We start from the raw sequence: 12,279 nt of genomic DNA, 5'->3' as shown, positions 1-12,279 counted from the left end.
TTTCCTAACAAGATCCATCTGCTCCCTCTAGTCCCTTACTTTACACCTACCCTCTGTGGTTCTATGGATTGTATCTTCGTTGCCATTGACTTCACAGCTAATATCCACACACAACTGTAAACATACCATATTCATCTTTCTGGGTCTGGGATACCACACTCAGGATGACTTTTTATAGTTCCATCCACTTGCTTGAAAATTCCATGGTATTGTTTTTCTTTAACAGCTGAGTAAATGCACCACATTTTCTTTATCCAATCTTATGTTGAGGGACATCTAGTTTTTCCAGTTTCTGGCTATTATGAATAGAGAAGCAATGAACATGGTCATGCAAGTGTTATTGTGGTAAGGCTGAAGCTTCCTTAGAGTATATGCCCAAAAGTGGTATAGCTGGATCTTGAGATAGATTGATTCCCATCTTCTTGAGGAGCTACATTGATTTCCATAGTGTCTTTATGAATTTGCCCTCCCATCAGCAATGTATGAGTATTCCTCTTAGTCCACATCCTCTCCAGAAAAAGCTGCTGTTGGTTGGTTGATCTTAGTCATTCTGACATGTCTAAGACAAAATCTCAAAGCAGTTTTGATTGCATTTCCATGATGTCTAATGATATTGAGCTCTTCTTTAAGTGTATTTCAGCCATTTAACTTTTCTCTATTGAGGATTCTCTGTTTAGATCTGTATCCCTTTTTTCAGAATAGGGTTATTTGTTTTCTTGATATCTATTTTTTGAGTTGTTTATGTATTTTAGATATTAGTACTCTGTCAGATGTGGAGTTGAGAAAAAAAACTTTTCCTACTCTGCAGACTGATTCTTATTTCTCTATCAAAAAATCAGGTGTCCACAGGTGTGTGGGTTGTCTGGGACTTCTATTAGATTCCAGTGATCACCATTTCTGGTATTTAAGAAGTACATTTAGTTATTTAGCACTTGTACAAATATGCTGAGAAATGTATTTCAAAGATTAGGTTGCTGGGATGACACCAGTGGATCACTTGCTTAACATGTCTGAGGCGCCACAAAAGCTAAAGGAACATGTTATAAAAGAAAGAGAAAGAGAAAAACACATGGTGATGCAAACTTCTTTTTATTACTTTAAGTATTTTTTATTACAGGTGATATGAAGGTGTAAGAGGGAGTTATGAAGGGGGAGGTTTAAGGGAGGGATGGGAGAGTAGGGAGAGGATGGGGGCGGGGGAGAGACAACTAACACTTTCTGTTAGAAAAAGCCATATGGAAATCTATTTGTTGTTAAGCTTCATATATATATATAATTATACATCATTTATATTAAAATAGTAAATGTATAAATATTATATACATATATATTTAATAGGAGTCATCCTTCACAGAGGATTGTGATTGTGCCAGAAGGATTAGCTTGGTAAAGTAACCAATGCCAGGTGTGGGTTTCCTCCCCTCACGGAGCTGTTCAGAGGGGTCTTGGCTACCTCCAAAACATACATGCTATTGCTATTGCTATTGCTATTGGTTGCCCACCAGAACCTGATGGTTAAGACCCTATTAATGAAGACAACACACATTTTGATCACAGGACATGGAGAAATCAAGTTGGTACTGACCAGAAACATCTTCTCCGTTGCCTAGTTTTCATATACTGGAATGTGTTATGGGGTTTACTTAAGGCAGATGTGAGGGTTGGGGAACTGGAGGTGGGTGTGGGGTGGCTTATTAAAATCTTACCCATCTGTGTACTGCAATAATAACTAGAATAGCTAAAAGTGCCCATCTATGAAGAACCAATGTTGATGAAAGTTTACTAACTGCTTTCTGATTGGATTTAAGACCTGCTCCACATGAGGAAATGCATGCTTGGTACTGTAAATCTAGTCAAAATTCCATGATTGAGGAGCTCGTAGGCCCCAGAGAATAATCTCCTACTATTATTCTGCTAAGTGGACATAATGTCAGACTTTCCCTTGGCTTTATATTTCTCTACCTGTAGATTAACAAAACTCTCAGACCTTACCAAGTCTGTGGCAGGACCATCACACCCACAAACTCATAGCCCTCACAAAATCTGCACTTTATCAAGCCAATCAGTAGTCTAGTATGAAGTGAGAAGGGGTTCATGAGTCCCCACTCCCAACTGAAGAGCTATGAGTAGTTGATAGTTTGTGGAAGTGGGAGGATCAATTTTCTTTAAGGGCATGGCTGTTGGTGAGTCAGCCATGCTCCGGTGTGGGGCTCCACACCCAGGAGTGTATGGACAGCACAGACTGGAGTTGATGGTTTATTATATTTAGAAAACAACAGGGCATAAAGTTGGGAAGGTTAGGAGATGAGAGTTGATCTGAAGTTAGGAAGGAAAACTGCTGTCAATAGGATCAAAATGCATTGTATGAAATTCTAAATATAATTTTTAAAAGAGGGTATATCATAAATGTTACAGCATTTTTAATTTAAAAATATATTTTATTTATTCTTTGAAATTTTTAAATACAGAAAACCTTGGTCCCATTCACCCCCATTTTCCCCTCCAGTTCTCTCTGGGACCACCCCAACACATCCCATTCTCAACTTCATGTCTTCTTGTATTACTTGTATTTCTTTAACCCACTGAGTCAAATTAGTGCTGCCCTTATGTACATGGGTATATTGTCATCCACTTGGGCATGGGCAATAACTAGTGGCCACATCCTCCCCCCCCAAATGACTCTTCATCCCCCAGCGACTATCAACTGCCAATTGCTGCTCAAGTAGAGTCCGAGCCTCATGAGCCCTTCTTCCATCCAGGCTGGAATTTTTAACTGGTTTGAACTTGCACATGTTGCCACAGCTGCTGTGAGCTCAGGTATGCAGCAGCCATGAAAACAGTACTTAACTGCATTCCTCCCCGTCCTCCAACTCTTACATTCTTTCTGCCTCCTCTGCAATGTTCTCTGTGCCTTCGGGGAAGCTGACATGTGTCCAGTCGGTAGTCATTTATTCTCAGCACTTTGAACAACTCTTAGTTTCTGCATTAACCACTATTCAATGCAACAAGAAGCCCCTTTGACCAAAATTGAGAGCAGCATAGACCTATAGATATAAAAATAAATATTTATAAGACAGTTTGACAGCATGACTATTTAGCAAAACAACATTAGGTTCCTCTTAGGGCCTATAACTTGCCTAGCAATGACTTTTGGTCATGTTCACAGCACTAGCTATAAATTGCTTTCTCTGGAGTAAACCTCAAATCCAGTCAAGAAGGTGGTTGGCTATCCTCATTTAGTTTGGCCACTGTTTCACTACAAGCTATGTCTTGCCTGACAGGTCAGTACCATTACATTCAGGGTTCAGTACGAGGTAAGACCTTTGCAATCTTTTTTATCCCAGTGGTATACATAGCACCTTCCAGCACTCAGAAAGCCAGACAGCAAGGAGAGAGTTTTCTGGTCAGTTCAAGATTAATTTCTCTATGTCGTGCAACCAAAGTATGTTGTGTATTCAGCAATAGTGTCTAACAATTTAACATTGGTAGGCAGCTAACAGCATGTGTTGTTTTAAGAGTGTGTTGTTTGGGGTGCCCTTGGTACCTCCCTGAACAATAACTCACAGGGAATTAACCTGTGTCTGCATTGAAATTTTCATTTAATAGCTCATTATCTTCTGGGAGAAGCATTGTTCATCCATGTGAGGTACTTCTGTTCAAAGTCCTTTTTGTTTAAAATTATATTTTAGTTAGCTTACAAATTAGTCTGTTTTCATAAAATGTCTTCATACATTCTTAGTATTGATTAAATATCCCTTACACCTTTCTTCTCTCTCATCCTCCTGCCTGCAATGCTTAAAATCTATGCAATGTTAAGTAAAGTGAAAAAAAATAAAATAAAAAGAAAAGCGAAACTTTTCACCTACCATGAACATCTTAGGACTTTAGGACATATTTATTTAAGCATATAATCTGGATTTGAGTCCAAGCCCCCTTCATTATAATTAACTGGCACAAATCCCTTCCAGTTCAATTTCTTCTATGGTAAAGGCAGCATAATAGTGGTTCGTATCTCATGGACTTGTGATAAGTATTACATTATACAACCAAAGCTCATGAATCAATCCTTGTCAGATATTAAAGGAATATTACATTAAAGATTTTTAAATAAGATAGACTTCCAGGTAACATCAAAAATATAAAGACAAAGATGAGATGATTTGCCATATTTCTGTATTTTATTATCATGTTAAACTGCATAAAGACCCGTGGTTCTGTGATCAAAACCAGAGGTAGGTATTAAATACCAAAAGGTGATGTTGAGGGTGTATACAATCTTCTTCCCTTTGGAGTACCCTTTCTGTTTTCTTCAGAAAGTCCCAGACAGTTGCTGAGTCTCAGAATGGTTCGTTTTAGAGAAGCTGCCTATCTAGGAGTTGTCTGAAATTGTTTCTAAATTTGGAAGGCCACGCAAGGCTATAATGTGATGAGGAACAGAAGAGAGAGAATTAGCTTCAACATGAAAAGATGTTTGGCCAATTATCCATTGTGATGGATAGATTTTACATGCATAGGAAGACACTCCTTGTTCCACTAATAGCAGAGAGTTCATCATTTTGATGTGTTGGAAAGAAAGGTTCCCCACAGACACAAATTTTCAGGGTTGTCCTCTCCTTTATCACCCTAAATTTACAGTGATGGGTGATTTGTGGCAGAAGTTTAAAGAAAGTATGACCAGAGGTTCACTATTTGTTGATTTGGTGACAAGATAACTTCAATACTATGAATTTATGGTATTTTTTCCAAAAACTACATTATTGCCCTAACATTCAGAACTATCCCCAGGGTGTTGCCTACCAGTTCGGGCTTGGACAGAGAAGTTACTGCTAGTTTTCATAGGACTCATTTGTTGGATGATTTATCTGATATTTCCCATTTCCTACTTTAAAAACCCCTGTGATTTACTTCTTCTTGTTTGGAGAGAAGAATGACAAATGTTTCTGCAGAATTCATCAAAAGTACCCAACCACCACTTTACTAACTGTGATTACCTCCTTTGTGGCTTCAGTTCTGATTTGGGCAAATAACTCTCAGGACACTTGAAAGGAGAGGTCATCCAAAGGCCCTCTTTTCATTCTCCTCTCTCATTACATGTGGAGAGGGGGTGTGTTCAGAAGCTATTTACCTGGTTTTCAATAGAGACAGATTCATCCATCTTTGCTAAGACTAGATTAATTCCTTTAAAATATTTTCCCCCAAACTGCCTCACTCTGACTAAGCGTCTCCCTGTCTGTAACTGCTGAGCCTGAGGTATGGTTCTTGGCTCCAAAGTCCTTTCCCAAAGAAGAATCCTACTTTCTCCCTGCTCATATAAACGAATCAACCAACCTCAGAAGTATGCTCAGTGGGTGCCAGGAAATGCCTTGGGGATGCAAAGACCTTGAGATCACAGTTTAACTTGAACCTGTGACCCCTTTCCTCTTCAGGATTAGTGTGAAGATGAAGGCTGAACAGCATATCAGAAGGGAAAGAAACAGGACTTGTGCTTTTTAATAGGGATCTGACTAGAGTTAGGAATCGCCCAAAGCTTTACCGTGCTAGCAGTGGAAGGGGCTGAAGATGGTGCACTATATGTGCATTTTCTGATGGAACAACTTGACCTAGAGAGCCTGCAGAGAACAAAAACATACACTTGTTACTCTGTTCCCTGTGGGTCCCTGCCATTTCTATGTGGAAGAATGAGTGATCTCATGAAGCTAGAGGAAGGGACAAAAAGCTGTTACATTGATGTTCAACTGAAGTAACTAGTCACCTCATTTCTTTGAGTTTAACTGTATTTTCTGTCCTCTTTGTCTCTCTTCCCCCATTTTATATGAGAAACATCTTTTTCCCTCTGAGCGCCAGAATGAGAAAACCACATGGCTCAGCTGATTAAGTCCCACTGCACCAGAATGAAGACACAGCTAAGTTTAATCCCCAACACCCATGTAAGAACCTGGCACTGGGGTGTGCTTGTAATGCCAGGGCTGGAAAAGGCTATGAGAGGAAGATCTGTGGAGCTTGCTGGTCACCCAGCCTAGCCTTAATCTGCAAGCCCCAGGTCCCAGTCTGGGATGGTGCCCAAAGAATGACACCAAGTGTTGACCTTTGGCCTTGACATACTGATGGGGGAAGTCCTGTACATTTGTTAATAAAACACTGTTGAGCCAATAGGAATCTAGATAGGCAGGACTAGGAGTCCAGGAGGATTGTGGGAAGAAGAAACACAAGAGTTTGAGATGTAACCGCCATGGGGTAGGAAGCCCGGAACTATTCTCCGGTAAGAGAAATACTTAGATTAACAATTATGGGGTAATTACTTAAGTCAGAGCTAGCCAGTAAGAAACAAGCAAGGCCAACAGCTTCATAATTAATACAGCGTCTTGTGTGTTTATTCGGGGACTACAATGCGGCAGAGCCCAGGCAGCTGGCGGGGATAAACCAAAGCAGCTAGCAAAGAAAAAGCTTCTCTTTACAAAATGGTTATCAGGAGCGGGATTGAATTTCCACGCAAAATAAAAGATTTAAAGGAATTTTAGAAACAGAAGAACGGAGAGAAGCACAGATTTTTGGTAGCAGCATATTCTCAGGTGGGCTCTGTTCTGCTAACGACAAGCTGAGATTCATGTGGCTCGATTACGGGAGTCTTCCTGACGCAGCATAAAAAGAAAAACCAGCAAGATTCTTTTAAGAGACTCTGCTAATGATTGAAAAGTTATACGTACAGCTGGAAGTGTCAGTGACCACATCTCTGAGCCCGCAGCTTTTGCTGGATGTCAGACTGAGACAGTAAGCTGGAATCACGCTTACGCCCGCCATCCTGAAAACGGCAGATTAAAACAGCCACGGTTTTACAGATAAGACACGTGGCCACAAAAACGTAAAGATTTACAGTAAAGTCAGACTTGGATGAACAAAACATCTAAAGGTTTACAGTGTGTTTAAAAATATACGTAAGATTGAAAGAGAAAATAAAGAAGGCGGCTGTGGTGCCGCACGCCGGTAGGAATTGCTCCAGAGGCAGAGGCAGGCAGATTTCCAAAGAGAAACCCTGTCTCAGAGAAAAATAAATAAAAGTGAAAGAAATAAAGTAATAATAATAATAGGTAAATGAATAAGCCACGTAAAGATGGAAAATACACAAAGAGTCTGGAAACTGTACGCTATTGTGTTTTTCAGTTTTTTCATTGCTCAGGAAGGAACAGCTGCTAAAGTGCACTTGATTATAAATGCTGCTAAATTAATCCAACTTCTATCTTTCAAAAATGCCTTAACTTCAAAATTTAAGTATAATGATATGTTACTTAGGAAAGGAGATTTTACTTATGTTTCTACAGAAAATGAAAAGCTGAGGATTCCTTCCAGGCTTCTGTGGTTTGACGAACCAAGACCCCCGGAAGCAGTGGACCAGGTGTTCCAACAATTGAGACAGCTAAGATGATGCAGCTTTACAGACCCCGAAAATACGGACTTTTACAAGTTTCTGAGTTTTGTCATGATCCCCATGGTATGAAAAGCGCCCCCTTCCAGCACGAAGCAGTTTGGAATGAGCGACGTCCTAACTCCCATCTTGTTCATAAATCTTTGTTTTCATTTAAATGGGATTGTTTACAATTGGTTAATGATCACAGCCAATCTCTTTTTAATGGTAAAAAGGGGAATTATGGTATGGGTATTGTTTTTCATTTATTGATACAAATTCAAGGTCAATTTTGTGATGTGTATATTTCTCCTCTTGATTAAGTATTGTGCTTATACTGATCTTTTAAGACATAATGCATAATTGAATACAGACTATAGATAGTTACTTATAATAGAATTTATAGTTAGGTAAGTTAGGTTTTCTCGATATACAGAAATATATTTGAGATAGATAAACAGTCTTCTAACCTCTCAAAGACCTCCAGAAAATGGCATTTAAAATGGTTTAGGGTTTTTCTTGAAAATGAGAAATGTCTGCTCCTGGCAGCACCAATTACATCTGAGAGGAAGATGGACATCGAAGAGACTCATTATGGAGTTTGCTTTCAACATGGCAAGATTAGCCATTTGGGCAAGAAACTGCTCTTGCCTGTACTGCTTGACTATTGTTGTATAATCTAGACATGCAGGACCCACAGAAAAGTAACTGCTGAACTCAGTCTTACAGAGTTCCTGCTTCATTAAAGAGTCTACCAGACTTTCTACAGGACACAGAAAAATAACTGACAGACTGCCAATTCAGATGGACAGTTTAAAATTTCCTGCTTTGCTAAGAAGTGTTCCAGATATATTGTGGCCTATGGGCTGAAGATGGATGCCCCAACGTTACAGAGGAACTTCGGGTGACTGTCCAGGCAGTAAGATATCTCTGTCAATCCTAGTGTTTACATATTATCCTTCTGTGGTCTTTGATGGAGTTGCAGACAGATAGCTCTAATTATAGTTTTCCTTAGTTATGATAAAAGATAAGCTACATATAGAACTTTGGACTCACAAGGATGAGATGGATGATATTTTCTTTAAATCTTGCTAAAATATTGTAACTCTGTTCTTACTTGATAACTGTTCTGTTATATATAATTTGACTATGTTAAAGTTAAGACCTTTCTTTTTGTTTAAACAGAAAAGAGGAGATGATGGGGGAAGTCCTGTACATTTGTTAATAAAACACTGTTGAGCCAATAGGAATCTAGATAGGTGGGACTAGGAGTCCAGGAGGATTGTGGGAAGGAGAAACACAAGAGTTTGAGATGTAACTGCCATGGGGTAGGAAGCCCGGAACTATTCTCCGGTAAGAGAAATACTTAGATTAGCAATTATGGGGTAATTACTTAAGTCAGAGCTAGCCAGTAAGAAACAAGCAAGGCCAACAGCTTCATAATTAATACAGCGTCTTGTGTGTTTATTTGGGGACTACAATGCAGCAGAGCCCAGGCAGCTGGCGGGGGATAAACCAAAGCAGCTAGCAAAGAAAAAGCTTCTCTTTACAACATACATATGCATGCACTTGCATGCACATGAATACATACATATCCATATAAACACACACACACACATAGGAAAAAAAAACAATACAAAACAGACTACAACTAGGCATGGTGTTACAGGGTTTTAATCCCAGCAGGGGGATCTCTATGAGTTCAAGGCTAACCTGGCCTACATAAAGAGATTCCAGGACAGCAAGGAATACACCATGAGAAATTGTCTAGAATAAAATTCCAATACCAAGTGGTCAGCCCTGAAAACATGCACACAAATAGCATTATATGGATTAAACAGGTAGGATTTATATATTTAGGAATATATGTAACAAACAATTAAAGAAAAAGAGGCCATAAATTTGAAAGGGAGTATAGAAGTACATGCGGAAGGAGGAAATAATGTAATTAAATTATAAGCTCAATACTTTAAAAGTTTAATAAAAAGTAATTAATGAATTTTAATTTTTCCATATATTTTTATTTCACTTTTTACTCATGTCACTTTCAGTTCCCTCTCCCTCCCCTTCTCCCCCACCCCCCAATCCTCTCAACCCATCACACCCACTCCACCCCCACTCTGCTCCCCAGGGAGGGCAAGGGCTTCCATGAGTGATTTTTCAGGGTCTGTCACATCACCCCGGGAAGGGCCCAGGTTCTTCCTCATGTGTCCAGGCTGAGAGAGCATCCCTCCACGTCTCATGGGTTCCCAGAGTCCTCTGTATACCAGGAATAAATGCTGTTCCACTCTCCCAGGTCGCATAGATTGCCAAGGCCTCCTCTCTGTCACCCAGGTTTGGTGTGGGGGGTGTCTGGATCAGTCCCATACTGGCCCCTTAGTCATCAGTCTGGGGTACATGTGTTCCCCCTTGTTTATGTCAGTTGCCTCTGTGGGTTTGCCAGCCCAATCTTGATTCCTTTGGTCATCACTCTTCTTTGGAACTGGGTCCCAGGAGTTCAATTCGGTTCACAGCTGTGGGTGTCTGCCTCTGCCTCCATCAGCCACAGGATGAGAATTCTAGGATAGTATGTAAGGTAGACATCATTCTCATTATCATGGGAGGGCATTTAAGGTAGCCTTAATGTCAATTGGTGTCATTCTTGTAGATCTGTGAAGATCTCACTAGTGTCAGATCTCTCCTCCAACTTATACTGGCTCCCTCTTTTCTGGTATCTCCCATCCTTTTCTCCTTTATTCTTACCCTGGCTCAACTTCCCTGCTCTCCCATGTCCTCCTCTCCCCCCCCTCTTTTTCTCTTTCTTTCTCCCATCTCCTTCTTCCCTCCCCTTCTCCCCCCTCCCAATCTAATTATGAGATCGCATCCCCTAACCCTTCTCCGGGTTACCATGCATATCTCTCTTAGGGTCCTCCCTGCACCCCAGACTCTCTGGTGGTGGGATTGTGGGCTGTCAATGCCCTGCTCCATGTCTAAAACCCATATATAAGTGAGTACATACCATGCTTGTCTTTTTTTGTTTGTTTAAGAAACATTAGACTTGTCTACCAAATAAACAAGACAAACTTGGTAAATATGAAGGTTCTTTATTGTAACAGGATTAAAAATAATAAACAATTGAATACAGCCTACAAAACCAACAAGGAGAAGATTTTTTTTCTGAGACAGGGTTCCTCTGTGTAACAGTTCTGACTGTCCTGGAACTGACTCTGCAGACGGGGCTGCCCTCGAACTCACATAGATCTGTCTGCCTCTGCCTCTGCCTTCTGAGTGCTGGGATTAAAGGCGAGCACCACCACAACCCCCAAACCAACAAGGGTATACTGGACTATTTAAAACAATAGTCTATTATTGATAGTAATAATATTTTCCTAATTTCTATTTGATAGATAAAATTATATCTCTTTGGGGGTAAAGGGTAGTTTCTCCATATATGTATACATTATAGAAAAATTCCATCGAGATAATTAGAGTACCCATCATTTCCAAAACTGTTGGGTAAGTCCTGTGATTATGTCAATAAAGCACTGTTGGGCCAATAGGGAACCAAGATAGGAGGGACTAGGAGTCCAGAAGGACTCTGGGAAGGAGAAAGACAGAGAGTCAAGATGTAACGCCATGGAGTTGGAAGCTCAGAAACCTCTCCGGTAAGAGAGATACTTAGATTAACAATTATGGGGTAATTACTTAAGTCAGAGCTAGCCAGTAAGAAACAAGCAAGGCCAACAGCTTCATAATTAATATAGCCTCCTGTGTGTTTATTTGGGACTGATGCAGCATTAGAACCAGGCTGGCGGGAAGGCTTCTCTCAAGAAAAAGCTTCCCTTTACATAATGGTGATCAGGAGTGGGATGATGAATTTCCACGTAGAATGACAAAAGCTTTAAAGGAATTTTAGAAACAGAAGAACAGAGAGAAGCACAGACTTTTGGTAGCAGCAATATTCTCAGGTGGGCTCTGTTTTGCTATCGATAAGCCGAGATTCATGCGGCTCGTTTATGGGAGTCTTCCTGACTCGGCATTAAAAGAATAAAAAAACCAGCAAGGTTCTTTTAAGAGGCTCTGCTAACGATTGAAAGGTGTGTATGTACAGCTGGAAGTCGCAGTGACCACATATCCAAGCCAGCAGCTGGAGTCATGCTTACGCCTGCCATCTTGGAAAAAATGGCAGTTTAAAACAGCCATGGTTTTAACAGATAAGACACGTGGCCAGAAAAACATAAAGATTTACAGTAAAGTCAGACTTGGATGAAGAAAAACTTCTAAAGGTTTACAGTGTGTTTAAAAATATACGTAAGATTGAGAGAGAAAAACAAAACAAAACAAAACAAAACAACATAGTGGTAAATAAGTAGAGAAGCCGGCTGTGGTGGCGCACGCCGGTAGGATTTGATGCAGAGGCAGAGGCAGGCAGATGTCCAAAGAGAAACCCTGTCTCAGAGAAAAATAAATAAATAAAAGTAAAAGAAATAAAGTAATAATAGATAAATAAATAAGCCACACAAAGATGGAAAATACACAGAAAGTCTGGATACTGTATGCTATTGTGTTTTTCAGTTTTTTAATTGCTCAGGAAGAAACAACTGCTAAAGCACACTTGATTATAAATGCTGCTAAATTAATTCAACTTCTATCTTTTGAAAGTGCCTTAACTTCAAAAATTAAGTATAAGGATATGTTACTTGGAAAAGGAGTTTTTATTTATGTTTCTACAGAAAATGAAAAGCTGAGGATTCCTTCCAGGCTTCTGTGGTTTGATCAACCAAGACCCCGGAAGCAGTGGGCCAGGTGTTCCAACAACTGAAACTGCTAAGATGATGGATCTTTACAGACCACGAAAATAAGGACTTGTACAGGTTTCTGAGTTTTGTCATGATCCCCAT

The sequence above is a fragment of the Mesocricetus auratus genome, unplaced genomic scaffold, assembly GCF_017639785.1.
Source record: "Mesocricetus auratus isolate SY011 unplaced genomic scaffold, BCM_Maur_2.0 Super-Scaffold_100003, whole genome shotgun sequence".
Taxonomy (NCBI): domain Eukaryota; kingdom Metazoa; phylum Chordata; class Mammalia; order Rodentia; family Cricetidae; genus Mesocricetus; species Mesocricetus auratus.
Note: the sequence above shows the minus strand (reverse complement) of the source record.